This window comes from Ruditapes philippinarum, unplaced genomic scaffold, assembly GCF_026571515.1.
Source record: "Ruditapes philippinarum isolate M1 unplaced genomic scaffold, ASM2657151v2 ctg3108_1_1_1_1, whole genome shotgun sequence".
In the NCBI taxonomy this organism is placed as follows: domain Eukaryota; kingdom Metazoa; phylum Mollusca; class Bivalvia; order Venerida; family Veneridae; genus Ruditapes; species Ruditapes philippinarum.
This window is the reverse complement of record NW_026866854.1, coordinates 46368-53175: the sequence shown is the minus strand read 5'-3', so window position 1 is coordinate 53175 and position 6808 is coordinate 46368. Positions and strand designations below refer to the sequence as shown.

The following is a 6808-nucleotide window of genomic DNA, read 5'->3' as shown; positions in this document are numbered from 1 at the left end:
TTTCCTATTTCCAAATTACAGAACAATACCCTTAATTTCCTTTCATTTACATTAATTTTATCGCTTCATATTTTGTAATACATGTAGCTTAATTAGTATTTCAAGTTGATCTATTTTTTATTGCATGGTCTCATATCTGGCCATCTCTGTAACTCAAAGTGCTTCGATGATCTCTCACGTTTCCCTCCACCACATTATGAAAATTTAAGAATATACCAAGCTTGAAAAAATATGAGTAGATATTAAAAGTTGAAAATGTATGTAAAGATATTAAACGTTTCACAAAGGAAATAAATATTGTTTTAATTATTCTGTCAATAGCATCTTAAAGCATGTATAAAACAGTATAATATGTCTATTTTGTGGTCAATGTTAGTTTAAAAAATATAATACATTGTAAGGCAGAAAACTTATTGACAACCGAGCATCGTCTGGTTTTCATATACTGAAAAATAGCAGTGACAATTTTCATGGCAACTATATAAAATGTGATTATTCACATGGTTACGATAAACTGTTAATTGAATTCTAGGGCATATGACCATTTTCATTATCAACCCTGAGGATCTTGTTCAGCTAGACGAGTTTCACACTTGATTAACATATATTTAATATGGAGTATTGCGGTGCACAAACAGTTGTCGACCGAACAATTTATAAAATCATATTCACTTTGTGTTATATCGTATTCACTGGTTGAATTGAATGTCTTCTATGTTAAATAGATTTATACTCATATTTAATGACAATGCATCGTGAATTGTAAATAACGCGTGCGCTAAAATAAAAATATATAATACACAGCAAATTTAGTATACACTTGACCTTAGGAATGACATGTGATTATTTGTTGTATTTTTTATTTTTTTAACATCAAGAATGTATGACAACATAAAAAGAGAAGTGTCAATTAAATCTGCCATTCTCATGTGTGCGTACAGAATATATCCGTAGTATAATTCTGTTCAATAATGTATTGGATTCACTGGTTGAAATATAATTAATGTACGAGAAGAAAAAGTAAATTATTGTTAAATACTATATGAAGTGGAGGGGTATGTTTTATTTCTTTTATCAGACTTGTCTTTGTCTTTTTTACGAGACTAATTTTATATCTATACTTTGTTATTTTTAGAAGTTTTTCCTAATGACAGAAATGATTTCTTTTATGATTTAAGGTTTCTGTGAGGAGAAAATAAGAGGATAAAAATGAGACCATATACAGCGGTAACTTATTTAGCCGGTACAAGTGTAATTATTTGCCTTGTTTATTTGATAAACAAGAATCAGACTTGCCCCTTGTCCGATGAGCATAAACCTGGTGACACAAATGAAACTATTTTGGAAAGAGTATTTTCTCAAGATCATAAAAATACCGATCGTTCTGAAAAGTTAAAACCTATGACTTTACCTATGAATCGAAACAGTTCGTTTGATTATAAGGCTGCCATGATGAAACTTAACAAAGCAAAAGTAAGCCAAGACAACCCAATGCTGGTGAAGTTGATTAGAGATTTTTACATCGAGCCACCTTCAAAAGCACCCTATAACCTCCTGAATCCAGAAAAACTGGAGTTCTCCAATGGACAGACACCTTTTGTTGATAGCAGATTCAATTACATGGTAAGTTGAAGTCAGATGACGTTACATATGTCTCATTTTATATTAACTCAATCGATTTTCTCTTGTTGGCAAATGTGGCTGAATGTTGAGAGCATTGTAAGATTTAATAATCTACATTGTAAAATACGTAAATTTAGAAATATCATCCACGTAAGAAAGTTTTATCAGTTTAAAAAAGTTTAAAACGGGTTATTTTATATTTTAAAAATACATCACAATTTTCAGTTTTAAAAGCATAAAGGGACATTCATGAAAGTCAATTTTTGGTACAAAATAGTTTTTTAATTAAAAATAAAGCATTGTGTACGTGCATGGAGAAACCTTTGTATAACTTGAAACACATGTTTATCATTGTAAGCTGTAGTGTTGAACATATGTGTCAAGGTAATCAGTCAAGGTCACACTTGCAGATCAGGAATATATTGTTATATAGCTTGGCAGAATGTTCAACATTGTAACGCACAGTCTTGTGTGCAAAATGAAGGTCCTATTTGCCAAGGTCAATGTCAAATGCAGGGATCAAAGCTCAAATGAGGAAATCGATCAAAGAGTCATCATGACGTATGATATTTAATTTAAAGAGCCAGGTCAAACTGCACAAATGTACAGGCTTTGTATTGGTCGCAAAGGTTAGCTGCTTTCGGTTCTAGTAAGCTTAGAGTTAAGAGACTGAGAAAATAGAGCTTTTGCTACGTTTGGATATTGGGATGTATAAAAAATGTCACTCTTTTGTACTTTTGATATTAAAATATGTCACTTTAAATGAACTGTTTCAAATTCAAATATGGGCAAATTCCTAGCAACGAGACGAGGTAAGGGTTCAGTTACAGAAAATCTTTGATTTTTGATAGTTCTGTGTTAACATTTCCTTTCATTACAACTTCCAAATTTGTAACTAATTATTTGCCAACATTTTCAGGAGCGTGGATTTTACATAGAATGTGGAGCTTTGAATGGGGAGAAGGGATCAAACACACTTTTTTTTGAAAATGTAAGAAAATGGAATGGTTTGCTGATAGAGGCAGATCCAGAAAATTATAAAATTTGAGACCAAAAACGAAAAAAATTTTATATCAGGCTTGCTAAAACAACACCAAACCACAGTGGTAAGTCAATAATCTTTGAAATTACACAAGCAAATTATTCAGGGGGGTTTCATATTTGATTTTTTATTTTATAACTGTTTGTTAGAATAGTGGCTGATGGCAAAAGCCAATACAAAATATTAGCTCTGGCAAAATTTTTCAAATTATTTTATAATTTTCAAAAACATTTAAATTCCTCAAAAAGGTAAAACACTTAAACAATTTCACTGCCAAAAAAAGTTTTAAAAAAAAATTTGATTTTTACTTAAAAACCTTAAAAGACCCAAAGCTCAATTTTGTAATTCAAATTCGTAATTTAAAAATTTTTATCGCAAAAAAACGCAAAAATTTTCCCCATCGAAAAAAACCCCCTAACATTTCTTACTCTTTTTGGTTTCAGTAATTGTAGTTTTTTATCAAATATTTTTTTCAGATGACTTTAAAAAAGTTTAAAAAGAGGTCGAATCGCCCACGCCCAAGAGCCAAAAAATTTGGTTAAAGAACAAAATTTTCCTAAAGAGATTTATAGTTTTCCCTATATTCAATTCTACCCCTTAGCATTAAAATAGTTTTTTCAGTCTAGATGGAAGGAATGAATTAAATTTTTGAAAAAAATTCCAGGGGAAAAGGTAACATTCATTTTAAACAGTAAAGGTTCATGATTTGGCTCACACTATTAAAGAGCTAGTAAAAAAAAGGGTTATGATTCAACAAAAATTCCCACGGGGGAGGGGGGATTTAAAACGATATAATATTTAAAAAAAAGGGGGTTTCTCTTAGAAATTTTTAAAGATTTGTTTCCCCCTATATCGTTTAAGATACGGGTTTTGAATTTTCAAAAAAAAAATTAATATTGTAAATTTTCAAAGAAAAAATAATGATGAAATAATTCGTTGATTATTTAATACTTTTTATAATTAATTGTTGAGTATGTATATGGTAGGGCAAAAATTCACAAGTTATTCATAATTGGAGTAAGAAATATTTGTTTGACATCAGGTTATTTTAAAGTCTAAGTCTAGCCTTGCATACTTTAGTATTGTCAGAATCTTAAATATTGTTCTTGGCTTAAGTAAGAAGATATTTTTTGAAAACAAAGAACTTAAATTTAAACCAAAACAACTAACTTACAAATAATTAGATATATAGTCCGAGAAAAAAGGTTTGAAATGTATGCTAGTCAGATGTGAACAGACACTAAATTTATTTTCATATGTTCGCTAGTAAAAAAGCAGTTGTTTATGTCATAAATAGAACTATGATAAATGTACTTTTATTGATATATTCTAAAACAGACAGACTGATAATTCTGTTATTGACTGTAATTTATATGAATCAAAAGACTATATGTTTTGTTTGTACCTTTCTACTTACTTTTTTCGAGTGTAAAACTAGTTTTAATTAAAGTATAAACATTTTATAATGGCAGATGCTAATATTGAAAATAAACATACTCTGTGTAAAATCAATAAATACAAGTTGTTGTTGTCTCATATGTCTTGTGTGTACATATATTTATTTGTGTGTTTGTATGTGTGTGTATGTATGTGTACATGTACACATATGAGAAAGACATTCTTTTTGTTTACTGCTTAAAATTCCATGAGTTCACCAAATTGAATAATGGATATTGTAATAATGATAATATCGCATCTTTTGATGCTTCAATAACATTCTAATAATATAAATGCATTTTCAATATGTTTTCTAAATGTACGTAGTGTAGGTATTACACAAAAAGACAGCAGATGTTTCGATGATTAAAATACAAACAAAATAAATATTTGTTTATTGCAAGAAACTCATTCAACACTTGATTAAACTGATGTATGGCAGTTTATATGGTTTACATATATCGTAATACATTGTGGAAGATTATAAAATATGATACTTAAAATAAAAGCAAGCTCGGACAGCTAAATCCCCTTCCACTGTGAACATAAATGTGTACTTCTTGACCATTTACCAATCATGACATTGATAAGCACATAAGCACATAGTTTCACGATAGTTTGTTCCAATAAATTTAAATCTTCCATAAAGTCAAAAAGTTACTGAGAACTTTTAACCTTAGGTGTAGCAATCTGGATGTTGCGCTATGCAGATTGTGTCATGTTTGAAATCGTTTGTGTCAAGTATTTTTAAAACCTTTGAATTGTCAATAAGTTATAGAGCTCATTCGATCGACATTAATAGATGTTTTTACATATGACTGGTTGCTACCCCAAAGGTCAAGTATACACTTAAATGTCAAATGTTACAAAGTTTTCATTTCATAGTAAAAAGTCTACATTTCCCGTCTGCTCCATAACTTTTAAACCGCTGAATTTTTTTAAATAACTTACCACAACTTATCACAATTATAAAATGACATGCAGAGGGCAATAATTGGGTCGCTACTCCAAAGGTCAAGGTCACACTTTAAGGTCAAATGTTAAAAAGTCTACATTTCATATCCTCTCTATTACCTTTTAACCGCTGAGTTAAAAAATAACTTGACACAATTGATCACCATTACAATACCATGAGCCAAGGGCAATATTTGGATTGCTACCCCCAAGGTCAAGGTCACACTAAAGATCAAATGTATAATAGTCTACTTTTCTTGTCCCCTCCATAACTTTTAAGTCTTTGTTGTTTATTTAAATAGCTTGGTTCAAGTGATCAGCATTATGAGATGATGAGTAGAGCGTAAATATTGAATTGTTACCCCCAAGGTCAAGGTCACACTAAAAGGTCTGCATTAAAGTCTACATTTCGTGTCTGTCTAAAACATTTCAACCACTGCAATTTTTATGATATCTTGACTGTAATGACCTACATCATCACACCATTATCAAACCATTGGAAAAGCACAATATTCAAATCACAATCAGGAAGGTGAGAGTCACTCCCAGAACCAATTGTTGCGCTCTGCACATCGTCTAATTATGTTGATCAGTTGTACTAAGTTTTTTTGTTTTGTTTTTTTTTAAAAATCAGCGGTTTAGAAATTATGGAACGGACATGAAATTTAAACCTTTTATTATGCATGGAGACCTTTTAACATTTGTCTTTAAAGTGTGACCTTGACCTTTTGGGTAGAAATCAAATTATTTATTGCCTTCTGCACGTCGCCTTATAATGATGATCAGTTGTTATTTAAAAAATGTTCAGCTGTTTAAAATTTATGGAGCAGACAGATAATGAAGACTTTTTTACAATGAAATGAAAACTTTTCAACATTTGACCTTTAAGTATTGGGGTAGCAACCAATTTTTGCGTTCTGCACATCTTTTCATTATGGTGATCAACTGTGATAAGTTATTTCAATTTTTTATCGGTTTTAAAGTTTTGGAGCGAACACGAAATGTAGACTTTTAATAAATGAAGATTTTTTTAAGATTTAAGACAATTTAGTGTGACCTTGACCTTGGGATAGCAACTCAATTATTGCGCTCTGCACATCGTCTTTTTAAGGTGATCAGTTGTGCCAAGTTATTTTAAAAAAATCATAGATTTAAAAGTTATGGAGCGGACACGAAATGTAGACTTTTTATTTTCAAATGAAGACTTTTTAACATTTGACGTTTAAGTGTGACCCTGGCTGGACGTAAGGATCGATATTTGTGAGGAAAAAATAATCAATAATGCATAATTTCTTGATTTTCCTTGTTCGTTCTATTTATTAAATCACGCTTTCTCTAAACCGGAAATACATGAACAGGTTTAACACCACTAAAAATAATACGTCTTTCAAAAAAGGCTTATTTGATTTGAAACTATAGTTAACTCTTTTGGACATACTCCCAAACATTGATCGGTCTTACCGATCAATAACGATAATAACTAAATTTAAACGATCAATTATCATTCTATCTGACAATAATATATTAACGATAAGTACCTAAAAATGTACTGGAATATTTTAAGATATTTTTACTAGACTGATACTTAACAATATATTGTATTTTTCTCATAATTGAAAACGCCATGTGAAAACAAAAAAAACAAAAACAAAAAAAACAAAACAATGAACATGTTGTTTTGCATTTCTTATCAAAAATCTAAATAACCTTTTAACTTTAAAATGTTACCTCATTCAATTTTCATCAATTATT

The 6808-nt window shown here is 30.0% G+C and overlaps 1 pseudogene; it reads left to right on the top strand.

Moving 5' to 3' along the window:
• Positions 1–1209: 1209 nt before the first annotated feature.
• On the top strand, positions 1210–4012 carry LOC132734018 (uncharacterized; annotated as a pseudogene).
• The last annotated feature ends 2796 nt before the right edge of the window (positions 4013–6808 follow it).